Source organism: Rhinoderma darwinii, chromosome 2, assembly GCF_050947455.1.
Source record: "Rhinoderma darwinii isolate aRhiDar2 chromosome 2, aRhiDar2.hap1, whole genome shotgun sequence".
Classification (NCBI taxonomy): Eukaryota; Metazoa; Chordata; class Amphibia; order Anura; family Rhinodermatidae; genus Rhinoderma; species Rhinoderma darwinii.
This window is the reverse complement of record NC_134688.1, coordinates 307085102-307098537: the sequence shown is the minus strand read 5'-3', so window position 1 is coordinate 307098537 and position 13436 is coordinate 307085102. Positions and strand designations below refer to the sequence as shown.

At 40.8% G+C, this 13436-nt stretch overlaps 1 protein-coding gene across 1 annotated transcript in view; it reads right to left on the bottom strand.

Moving 5' to 3' along the window:
- Positions 1-13436, bottom strand: part of LOC142741829 (transcription factor ETV7-like) — a 92297-nt gene that overhangs the window by 36030 nt on the left and 42831 nt on the right. The window lies entirely within an intron of this gene.

Genomic DNA, 13436 nt, shown 5'->3' with positions numbered 1-13436 from the left:
AAAAGTCCAAACTATTACAATACAGCTTTTTTAACTCGCACGGTGAACGCCGTGAAAAATAAAGACTTTAAAACGGCAAAATCGCTGCTTTTTGATCACTTTGTCCCTACCAAAAAATGTAATAAAAAGTGCTCAAAATGTTGTATGTGCCAAAAAATGGTACCAATAAAAACTACAGCTTGTTCCGCAAAAAATAATCCCTCACACCACTCTATTGACGGAAAAAAAGTTATGGCTCTTGGAAAACAGGGAGGGAAAAACAAAAAGAAAAAGCAAAAATGGATCAGTCTGGAAAGGGTTAATTTTTTTGTAATGAAAAAACATTTATGACCACATGTGGGGTATTGCCGTACTCGGGAGAAATTGCTTTACAAATGTTGGGGTGCTTTTTCCTCCTTTATCCTTTGTGAAATTGAAAAAATGCAACATATTTAGTGGAAATAATGTTGATATTAATTTTCACGGCCTAATTCTAATAAATTCTGCAAAAGACCTGTGGGGTCTAAATGCTCACTATACCCCTAGATCGATTTCTTAAGTGGTGTAGTTTCCCAAATAGTGTGGCTTTGCAAATGCTACATGGCACCCCGAAAACCATTTCAGCTAAATTTGAGCTCCAAAAGCCTAATAGAGCTCCTTCCCTTCTAAGCCCCGCTGTGGGTCCAAACAGCAGTTTATTACCACATATTTCCATAATCGGGAGAAATTGTTTTACAAATGTTGGGGTGCTTTTTCTCCTTTATTCCTTGTAAAAATTAAAAATGTCTACATTTTTTCAGAAATAAAGTAGATTTTTACCTTTACAGACTAATTCCAATGAATTCAGCAAAACAACTGTGGTGTCAAAATGCTAACTTTCCCTTTAGAAAAATTCCTTGAGGGGTGTAGTTTCCCAAATGGGGTAACTTTTGGGGAGTTTCCATTGTTTTGGTCCCTCCAGTACATTGCAAACGTGACACAGCACTGAAAACGATTCCAGCAAAATCAGAAATCCAAAATCCAAATGGTGCTCCTTCTCTTCTGAGCCCTGCTATGGGTCCAAACAGCAGTTTATTACCACATATGGGGTATTACTATAATCGGGAGAAATTGATTTACATATTTTCGTGTGTTTTTTCACCTTTATTCCTTGTAAAAATTTAAAAAATTAAAGTTTTTCAGATAAAAAAGTAGATTTTCATCTACACATACTAATTCAAATAAATGTAGCAAAAAAACTGTTCGGTCAAAATGCTAACTACAACCCTAGATAAATTCCTTGATGGGTGTAGTTTGCAAAACGCGGTCACTATTGGGAGGTTTCCACTGTTTTGGCACCACAAGACCTCTTCAAACCTAACATGGTACCTAAAATATATTCTAAAAAAAGGAGGCCCTAAAATCCACTAGGTGCTCTTTTGCTTCTGAGGCCTTTGTTTCAATCCAGTAGCATACTAGGGCCACAAATGGGATATTTCTAAAATCTAGAGAATCTGGGCAATAAATATTGAGTTGCATTTCTCGGGTAAAACCTTCTGTGGTACAGAAAAAAAATGTATTACAAATGAATTATGGCAAAAAAAAAAAGAAATTTGTAAATTTCACCTCTACTTTGCTTTAATTCCTGTGAAACGGCTAAAGGATTAAAACACTTTCTGAATGCTGTTTTGAATACTTTGAGGGATTCAGTTTTCAAAATAGGGTGATTTATGGGGACTTTCTAATATATAAGGCCCTCAAAGACACTTCAGAACTGAACTGGTCCCTGAAAAAATAGCCTTTTGAAATTTTCTTGAAAATATGAGAAATTGCTGCTAAAGTTCTAAGCCTTGTAACGTCCTAGAAAAATAAAAGAATATTCAAAAAACGATGCAAACATAAAGTAGACATATGGGAAATGTAAACTAGTAACTATTTTGTGTGGTATTACTATCTGTTTTACAAGAAAATACATTTAAATTTAGAAAAATTATAATTTTTGCAAATTTTCTCCAAATCTTGGTGGTTTTTACAAATAAATATTGAATTTATCTACCAATTTTTTTCACTAACATAAAGTACAACATCTCATGAGAAAAAAAAAATTCTCAGAATCGCTTGGATAGGTAAAAGCATTCCAAAGTTATTACCACCAAAAGTGGCACATGTCAGATTTGAAAAATCGGCTTCGTCATTAAGGCCAAAACAGGCTCAGTCTTGAAAGGGTTAAACGGAAACTCTGGGTAGAACTTTAATTATATCTGTTAAAAACGAATATTGAAGAACTTTTATGGCCGGCATCTTATGATAAATTTAAATATTCCTCAATCCTTTAACTAAACAAACTGTCAGAATCTGGCACAAACTAAACAAAAGACACCAATTTTTACCTAGTACATGCATTCATACCCCTATCTTTTTCTTGATACCTAACAAATTCAAAAAACTAAAGGGAAGCATTACGGGAAGGAATTATCTAGGAACTTAAGGGAAGCATTACTTCCAGTAAGCAATTTTATTCATAACAAAGCTGTGATTACATTTAACCCCTTAGTGACCGGCCCATAGTCTTTTTACGTCGGTCACTAACGGGTCTTATTCCGATGCCATAGACTTTTTACGTCGCGGCATCAGAATAAGTAAACAGAGCAGGGAGCTGTCAAATCTCCCTGCTCGGCTGCTGTGAGCGTCCCTGCTCTGCTGGGTGAGATCGATATTCGTATCGATTTCACCCGTTTAACCCCTCAGTTGCGGTGCTCAATAGCGAGCACTGCATCCGAGTGGTTTTGGAGAGAGGGTGGGAGCTCCCTCTCATCCCACTGACACCTGGCGATAAGATCGCCGAGTGTCTGTGTCTCCAATGGCAGCCGGGGGCCTAATAAATGCCCCCAGGTCTGCCTGTAGTGAATACCTTCTAGGCTATGTCAGAGGCATGTCCTAGCAGATGCCTGTCCTTTTTAAACGGACAGGCAGTAATACACTGCAATACAAAAGTATTGCAGTGTATTATAATGGCGATCGGAGGATCGCATAGTGAAGTCCCCTAGTGGGACTAGTAAAAAAGTATAAAAAAATGTAAGAAAGTTAATAAAAAAAAATGAAAAACACACTTTTTCCCCTTACAAATTGCTTTAGTAGTAAAAAACCAAAATAAAGTTAAAAAGTTACATATATTTGGTATCGCCGCATCCGTAACGACCCCGACTATAAATCTATTACATTACTTTACCCACACGGTGAACGCCGTAAAAAATTAACTCAAACACGACGGAAAAATTGCTGTTTTCTGTGAATCCTGACTTTAAAAAAATTTGATTAAAAAGTGATCAAAAAGTCGCATCTACTCCAAAATGGTACCAATAAAAACTAAGTCTTCCCGCAAAAAAAAAAGCTCTCATACAACTGCATCGGTGAAAAAATAAAACCATTACGGCTCATCAAATATGGGGACACAGAAACAAATAATTTTGAAAAAAAAAAAAGCATTTTTACTGTGTAAAAGTAGTAAAACATACAAAAACTATACAAATTTGGTATCGTTGCAATCGCAACAACCCGCTGAATAAAGTTATTGTGTTATTTATATCACACGGTGAACGGCGTAGATTTAAGACGCGAAAAAGTGTGGCAAAATTTCAGATTTTTTTCTATCTCCCCCCCAAAAAAAGTTAATAAAAGTTAATCAATAAATAATATGTACCTGAAAATGGTGCTATTAAAAAATACAACTTGTACCGCAAAAAAACAAAACCTTATACAGCTATGTCGACGCAAAAATAAAAAAGTTCTAGCTTTTGGAATGCGACGATGGAAAAACGTAAAAAATAGACTGGTCATTAAGGTCTAAAATAGGCTGGTCATTAAGGGGTTAAACAAATGAAAAGTATAATCCCCAACCTCACGTTTAATGTTGGGAAATAGAACATAATTGCTGAGTCTTTTCTCACCTGACATCTTAGACTTAAATACTGTAAACTTATTCACAAATTTTTACTCTTCTAGAATTATACCCAAAAAGACATTTCAAAACGTTACCTACGTCTTATTACTCATTCAGAAACACCCTAATTTATAACAAAATGGGAAAAAGATCTTGGTAAAACGTTCACCAGGGAACAGACTGATCAAATCTAGAAAAATTCTCAATCTCCCTCTAGTTCTACAAAAATTCAAGAACTAAACTATAAACTAGTTGCACGTTGGTATAAGACACCAGAGCTCTTGAACAGAATTGATCCCAACCAAAACCCAATATGCTGGAGCTGTAAGAAAGAAACAGGGAATTTGTCACATATTTGATTTAAAGTGTAGCTCAACTTTTGGCAGACTTCTGACATGTCATAGTGACATGTCAGAAGTTTGGATTGGTGGGGGTCCGAGCACTGAGACCCCTACAAATCGCTAGAATGAAGCAGCTGAAGCGCTTGTGAGCGCTCAGCCGCTTAGTGTCTGTTCGGCTTTTTCCGGAAAGCCGATGTATCGGAGTATGGGCTCATGGACATTCTATTCTGTCAGTACTCCGATACATTAATTTCCGGAAAAAGCCAAACAGACACGAAGCGAAACAAAATGGTCAATAGAACAATCTAGATAAGTATTACACGATTTAGGGCAGATGGATAAAAGCACAACATTTTGACTAACTTTTTATGATTGGTGGGGTGTCAGTTTCTTCTCAAACTTAGAATACTTGATGCCAGTTACATATATCATATAATCCTTTAATCTTGTACAGAATTATATAGGTCTGTTTCTAATTCATACTAACAACAGCAGAGACAATTGTTCGTTTTTATTTTTGTATTTATATATTTTGTAACCCCCTGCCCTCTTTCCTTCCATTATGTACTCTCTATCTCCTCCCTTAAAAAAGTTAAACAAAGAATTTATAAAAAAAAAAAAAGCAATATCCTCACCTTTTAATTCCAGAATTACTTAAAAGGCTTTGCACAGCTAAAATATTTAATAAGCTTGATCTAAGAGGAGCAAATAACACTGTTTTAATCTGTCCTGGGGATGAATGGACACTTTGGACACTTTGGACAGTTTGGACACTTTGAGTATCTTTTAATGTCTTTTGAACTTTGTAATGCTCCAGTCGCTTTCTAACACTTTATCAATGATCTTTTTAGGAACTTATTTTGGCAACTTGTAATAGCCTACCTGGATGATATCCTCATTTTTTTTTTCAGACATTCTTTAGGAGTAGAGATGAGCGAACCGGGACAACCGAACCCGGTTTCGGTCCGAACTTCCGGAAAAGTTCGGTTCGCAGCGAATCCGAACTTCACCGGGTTCGGCCGAACCCGTTTTGACCGAACCCGGTCAAAAATATTATACAAATCGGCAGCCACTTATCTCTATCAATCACTGATAGAGAAAAGAGGCTGCTGATTAAAAATAAAATAAAAAGCATTTCATATGTACCCGGTCGTTGTCTTGCGGACGAGTCTCTCTTCTTCCTCCAGTCCGACCTTCTTTTCTGACGCAGCAGCCTGTGATTGGCTGCAGAGGCCTCTGCAGCCTGTGATTGGCTGCAGAGGTCTCTGCAGCCCGTGATTGGCTGCAGAGGCCTCTGCAGCCCGTGATTGGCTGCAGCGCTCACATGGGCTGCATCGTCATCAAGGAATGTCGGGCCGGATGTCGCGAGGGACGCGTCACCAAGGCAACGGCCAGGAGACCGGACAGGAGGAAGCGGGGAGTTCCCGGTAAGTGTGAACGTCTTTTTTTTTTTACAGGTACTCTATATTGTGATCGGTAGTCACTGTCCAGGGTGCTGAAACAGTTACTGCCGATCAGTTAACTCTTTCAGCACCCTGAAGAGTGACTATTTACTGACGTCGCCTAGCAACGCTGCCGTAATGACGGGTGCACACATGTAGCCACCCGTCATTACGGGGCCTCATGCACACGACCGTAAAAACACCCGTTATTAAGGGTCGTAATTACGACCCGAAATAGCGGGCCCATAGACTTCTGTTAGCCACGGGTACCTTCCCGTTTTCTCACGGGAAGGTGCCCGTGCCGTTAAAAAGATAGAACATGTTCTATTTTTTTATTTTACGGGTCGTGCTCGTAATTACGACTCGTAATTACGAGCACGGCCGGCCGCTTTTACGAGCCGTGCTGTCATTATAAGGGTATGTTCACACGACAGCATCCGTTACGGCTGAAATTACGGGGATGTTTCCACCTGAAAACATCCCCGTAATTTCAGCCGTTATGGCATATGCAGGCGCTTGAACGCCGCGTCCATTACGGACGTAATTGGCGCTGCTATTCATTGGAGTCAATGAATAACGGCTCCAATTACGGCCAAAGAAGTGACAGGTCACTTCTTTGACGCGGGCGTCTATTTACACGCCGTCATTTGACAGCGGCGCGTAAATTACGCCTCGTGTGAACAGACAAACGTCTGCCCATTGCTTTCAATGGGCAGATGTTTGTCAGCGCTATCGAGGCGCTATTTTTGGACGTAATTCGGGGAAAAAACGCCCGAATTACGTCCGTAATTAGTGAGTGTGAACATACCCGAATTACGCCCGAAAATAGCGCCTCGATAGCGCTGACAAACATCTGCCCATTGAAAGCAAAGGGCAGACGTTTGTCTGTTCACACGAGGCGTATATTTACGCGCCGCTGTCAAATGACGGCGCGTAAATAGACGCCCGCGTCAAAGAAGTGACCTGTCACTTCTTTGGCCGTAATTGGAGCCGTTATTCATTGACTCCAATGAATAGCAGCTCCAATTACGTCCGTAATGGACGCCGCGTTCAAGCGCCTGCACATGCCGTTACGGCTGAAATTACGGGGATGTTTTCAGACGGAAACATCCCCGTAATTTCAGCCGTTACGGACGCTGTCGTGTGAACATACCCTAAATTTTATAGCAGCACGGCCCGTAAAATAGAAAATGTTCTATTTTTTTAACGGCACTGGCACCTTCCCGTGAGAAAACGGGAAGGTACCCATGGGTAACAGATGTCTATGAGCCCGTTATTGCGGGTCGTAATTACGACCCACAATAACGGGTGTTTTTACAGTCGTGTGCATAATGGGAGCACGGCTTGGAAAATCGACCGGCTGCCTGTGGCCGGCCGTGCTCCTCTCCTGAAATACTCTGTGCTGCCTTAAACTCTGTGGACAGGTCAGGATCCTGTTTCTTTTAAATGCTGCTAGGGAACCCGCTCGATCCACTATATAAGGCTGCGCTACAGTGCAGCATTTAAAAGAAACAGGATCCCGACCTGTCCACAGAGTTTAAGGCAGCACAGAGTATTTCAGGAGATGAGCGTGCAGATTCAGTGCTGCTGTGAACTCTGCTCTTACCATTACGTAGCTCTCAGTCTGTTACCTCTCCTCCATTCCTGTCCTCAATAACACCTTCACATGATTGGCAAGTCACCACCCCGCACAAGATCCGCACGCTCATCTCCTGAAATACTCTGTGCTGCTGTGAACTCTACTCTTACCATTACGTGGTGACTTGCCAATCATGTGAAGGTGTTCTTGAGGACAGGAGTGGAGGAGAGGTAACAGACTGAGAGCTACGTAATGGTAAGAGCAGAGTTCACAGCAGCACTGAATCTGCACGCTCATCTCCTGAAATACTCTGTGCTGCCTTAAACTCTATGGACAGGTCAGGATCCTGTTTCTTTTAAATGCTGCACTATAGCACAGCCTTATATAGTGGATCGAGCGGGTTCCCAAGCAGCATTTAAAAGAAACAGTGTGTGTGTTTGGGTATGTGTCTTTGTCTGTTTTTGTTTTTATATGTGTGTTTGTGTTTATGTGTGTTTGTGTATATATGGGTGTGTTTGTGTATATGTGTTTGTGTATATATATGGGTGTATGTGTATATGTTTGTGTGTAGATGTTTGTGTGTGTGTGTTTTTGTATATGTGTGTGTTTGTGTATATGTGTGTATATGGGTGTGTTTATGTGTGTGTTTGTGTATATATGGGTGTGTTTGTGTATATATGTGGGTGTATTTGTATATATGTTTGTGTGTAGATGTTTGTGTGTGTGTGTGTGTTTATATATGTGTGTGTTTGTGTATATGTGTGTGTTTGTGTATATGTGTGTGTTTGTGTATGGTTGTTTGTGTGTGTGTGCGTGTATATATGTGTGTAGGTGAGTAGAAGTATTGTTATTGTTCACATTGATAACTGTTTTTTTATGTTGTTGCAGATTTTGATGTACCGATTGGACTACATCTTCGATTCGTTGGACTACTGCGTAGATCTACGTTTTTTTAAAATTTTAATAAGATGGTCGGGTACTGGATCGTACCTGGCTCTTCCCGGCACCCCTGGTGGTGGTGTGTACCGGGGTAATAATGGTGGCTAGTGTTAGCCTCTGTACCGGCTAACACTAAGCCTCGCCTTAGTAATGGATGTTGTCACTCAGACAGCGGCCATTACTAAAGTGGTAGTAATAAAATTTGAAAAGAAAAAGACAAAGATATAGATAAAATATTTTATTGAAATAAAGCACCCCCAACACAACCCTCATTAACCATTTTATTGTAGAAAAAAAAACCGTCATCGAAGTAGTCCTCGAAACCGACGTAGTCCAAACACCAAACCTGTAAAAAAAAAAAATAATGAAATAAAACATGTCGTAGGCTTAGATTCAGTTTAATGTGTGATACTGACTGTTATACCATGTATAGAAGCCTGCCACGAAGTTGACTTAGATACAGGGCGCCAGCAGACAGTATCATACATGGCCATACAGACATGTATACAAACAAACATACATACATGCAAACTATCATACATACATGCATACACACACACATGAAACCATACATACAAACATGCAAAGATATATACAAGCATGCACAAATATACATGCAAACATAAATACATGCAAACATAATTACATACATGCACATATATATAAACATACATGCAAAAATAAAAACATGCAAACATACATGACAACATACATACATACATGCAAACATACATACATACATACATACAAACATGTATACATACATGACAACATACATACATGACAACATACATACATACATGCAAATATACATTCATGCAAACATACATAAATGCAAACATACAAACATGCACATATATACATACATGACAACATACATACATGACGACATACATACATACATACATAAAATGCAAACATACATACATACATTCATGCAAACATACATGCAAATATACACATACATGCCAACATACATACATGCATGCAAACATACACACATGCAAATATACATACAAACATACATGCACATATATACATACATACATGACAACATACATGCATACATACATACATGACAACATACATACATGCAAACATACATTCAAGCAAACATACATTCATGCAAACATACATTCATGCAAACATACATTCATGCAAACATACATTCATGCAAACACACATGCACATATATACATACATGCAAACATACATGCACATACATACATACATGACAACATACATACATGCCCAAAAAAATAATAATACGTTCATACTTACTTTCCTCCTGTCCGGGCTCCAGCGATGACGTTTCATCCATGTCGCCGCTGCAGCCTGTGATTGGCTGCAGAGGCGGTCACGTGGGATGAAGCGTCATCCTGACGTGCGTGACCGCCACTACAGCCTGTGATTGGCTGCAGCGGCGAAAGGGATGAAACGTCATCGCTGGAGGCCGGACAGGAGGAAAGTAAGTACGAACGTATAATTTTTATTTTTTTATTACATTTAAATTGTATTTTCCGCGCGCCGAGCATGTACTGTCAAGGTTGCTGAAAGAGTTAGTGCAGCCCATTAACTCTATCAGCACCCGAGACAGTAGCATGCTCGGCGCACGTAAGTGACAGGTTCGGTCCGAACTAGTTCGGTCCGAATCGAACTTTTTTGTGAAATTCGGCGAACTAGCCGAACCGAACTTTTGAAAAGTTCGCTCATCTCTATTTAGGAGCATCGGAAACATGTCTGCACTGTACTACAAAGACTTTGGGAATATTGCTTACAGTGAAGGAAATAAGTATTTGATCCCTTGCTGATTTTGTAAGTTTGCCCACTGTCAAAGAAATTAACAGTCTAGAATTTTACCAGTGAGAGATAGATTATATAAAAAAACAAACCAGAAAATCACATAGTCAAAATTATATATATATTTATTTGCATTGTGCACAGAGAAATAAGTATTTGATCCCCTACCAACCATTAAGAGTTCAGCCTCCTCCAGACCAGTTACACGCTCCAAATCAACTTGGTGCCTACATTAAAGACAGCTGTCTTAAATGGTCACCTGTATAAAAGACTCCTGTCCACAGACTCAATTAATCAGTCTGACTCTAACCTCTACAACATGGGCAAGACCAAAGAGCTTTCTAAGGATGTCAGGGACAAAATCATAGACCTGCACAAGGCTGGAATGGGCTACAAAACCATAAGTAAGACGCTGGGTGAGAAGGAGACAACTGTTGGTGCAATAGTAAGAAAATGGAAGACATACAAAATGACTGTCAATCGACATCGATCTGGGGCTCCATGCAAAATCTCACCTCGTGGGGTATCCTTGATCCTGAGGAAGGTGAGAGCTCAGCCGAAAACTACACGGGGGGAACTTGTTAATGATCTCAAGGCAGCTGGGACCACAGCTGCCTTGAAAACCATTGGTAACACATTACGCCGTAATGGATTAAAATCCTGCAGTGCCCGCAAGGTCCCCCTGCTCAAGAAGGCACATGTACAGGCCCGTCTGAAGTTTGCAAATGAACATCTGGATGATTCTGAGAGTGATTGGGAGAAGGTGCTGTGGTCAGATGAGACTAAAATTGAGCTCTTTGGCATTAACTCAACTCGCCGTGTTTGGAGGAAGAGAAATGCTGCCTATAACCCAAAGAACACCGTCCCCACTGTCAAGCATGGAGGTGGAAACATTATGTTTTGGGGGTGTTTCTCTGCTAAGGGCACAGGACTACTTCACCGCATCAATGGGAGAATGGATGGAGCCATGTACCGGCAAATCCTGAGTGACAACCTCCTTCCCTCCACCAGGACATTAAAAATGGCTCGTGGCTGGGTCTTCCAGCACGACAATGACCCGAAACATACAGCCAAGGCAACAAAGAAGTGGCTCAAAAAGAAGCACATTAAGGTCATGGAGTGGCCTAGCCAGTCTCCAGACCTTAATCCCATCGAAAACTTATGGAGGGAGCTGAAGATCCGAGTTGCCAAGCAACAGCCTCGAAATCTTAATGATTTACAGATGATCTGCAAAGAGGAGTGGGCCAAAATTCCATCTAACATGTGTGCAACTACAAAAAACGTCTGACTGCTGTGCTTGCCAACAAGGGTTTTGCCACCAAGTATTAAGTCTTGTTTGCCAAAGGGATCAAATACTTATTTCTCTGTGCACAATGAAAAATAAATATATATAATTTTGACAATGTGTTTTTCATTTTTTTTTTTTTTTTATATAATCTATCTCTCACTGGTAAAATTAACCTAGCCTAAAAATTCTAGACTGTTCATGTCTTTGACAGTGGGCAAACTTACAAAATCAGCAAGGGATCAAATACTTATTTCCTTCACTGTATATATTAAACTTGAGAAATGTAATTTTGAATAGACTACAATTCAATTTCTTTGGGTACAGTATATCTCCAGCACATCTCAGTATGGACTGGCTGTTGTTGATTGGCCAACCCCAAAAAATGGAAAATTCAGTGATTTATTGGTTTTGCTAATGTCTACAGAAAGTTAGTTCGAAACTTGAATGCTCTCATTAAATTAACAGCTTAGCATATAATCCCATACATGCTTCTGATCGCGCGGGCACAGAAGCTGTGCCCGCACGATCACTGCGGGAGCCTGGCTGTTACTGACCGCTGGGCATCCGCTGCAACAGCTAGGATTGGAGAAACCTCCAATCTTGCCATTTGACACCTTAAATGCTGCGGTCAATAGTGATTATATTATAAAGCTGCAGAAGGAGTACCGTATATGTCGGCGTATAAGACGACTGGGCGTATAAGACGACCCCCAACTTTTACCCTTAAAATATAGAATTTAAGATATACTCACCATTTCGTGCAGGAGCGCTTCACTATGGCCATCGGCGGCAGGACCCAGGACTCTCTGTCTCTTTTAACTCGCGCATGCGCAGATAGGCTGCTTCATCGCGCAAGATCTGAGAGGCAGGGAATGAGAGGAAAGGGCGGGCCAGAGGATCTTACAGAGATGTTCCCTGGCGGCTAATACCGGCTTCCCTCAGATCCGTGGCGGATTCCGTGCATCCCGGGAGCCTGTGTACCGGACTGCAGGCTCACAAGGTAACACACAACCTGTGTGTAGACAATATGTAGACTAGGGATGTCACGATACCAGAATTTGGACTTCGATACCGATACTTCGTTTAGTATTGCGATTTCGATACCAATTTCGATACTTTTGCCAACAGTAATAAAAAAAAAATTCTTCCGTTTTCTGATGTGAGGCGCGACGTGTGATGAATTTTGAACGCGCCTCACATTAATAGTAATTAATCCCATCATGTTTCTCAGTCATATTGGGTTAATGTGCGAGGTACATGATGGGGTTAATTACTATTAATGTGAGGAACATGGAGGGTAAATTCATCGCACCTCGCGCCTCACATTAATAAGTGATAGAAAGCCGTGTTTATTTCATTTTTTTACAGCGTACACATCATAAATGATGCAAAAACATTGTTGTCCGCGCCATTACTGAATGTGTGTATTTTATGTATTGAGACTTATTTTAATGTTTATTGTAAAAAAGGTGAAGGTGTATTTTTTTTTAAATTTAACAATACTTTGTTTTTACTTTATTTTTAAACTTTAATGTACTGACATATATCAGATATGTGCCAGTACATTAGCCTGTGGACAGATAGCACACAGGCAGTTGTTAGGACATACTTGGGTATGTCCTAACAACATGAAATATGGTAAGACAGCCCTGGGGTCCGTCAATAGACCCTGGGCTGTCTGCCCATATATGGTATGGCCCTCGATCGCGTCACAGGAATTCCCTGTGACGCGATCCAGGGGCATCCCCCCTTCTCACTTTCCCCTGAATGCTGCAGTCAGCTGTGATCGCAGCATTCAGGGGAATAACGGCGGAGATGAGCGGTTTCTCTGATCTCCGCCGTTATAGAGCGGGGCTGCGGCTGTGTAATACAGCCATTGCCCCGCTCCTGACAGGAAGTGCGCGCGCGGTCAGCATGAGGTGATGCGGCCGGCGCTGCACTAATGAGCGGCAGTTCAGGCACTGAAGACAGAACATGGGGGTGTTTTGTAGCGCGCCCGCCATGTTCTGTCTCCAGTGCCGCCGCTCATTAGTGCAGAGCTGGCCGCATTGCATCATCCTGACCCCGCGAACTTATCATGACTCAGGAGCGGGGCTGTGGCTGAATTACACAGCCGCAGCCCCGCTCTCATAGTCATGTGTACTATACT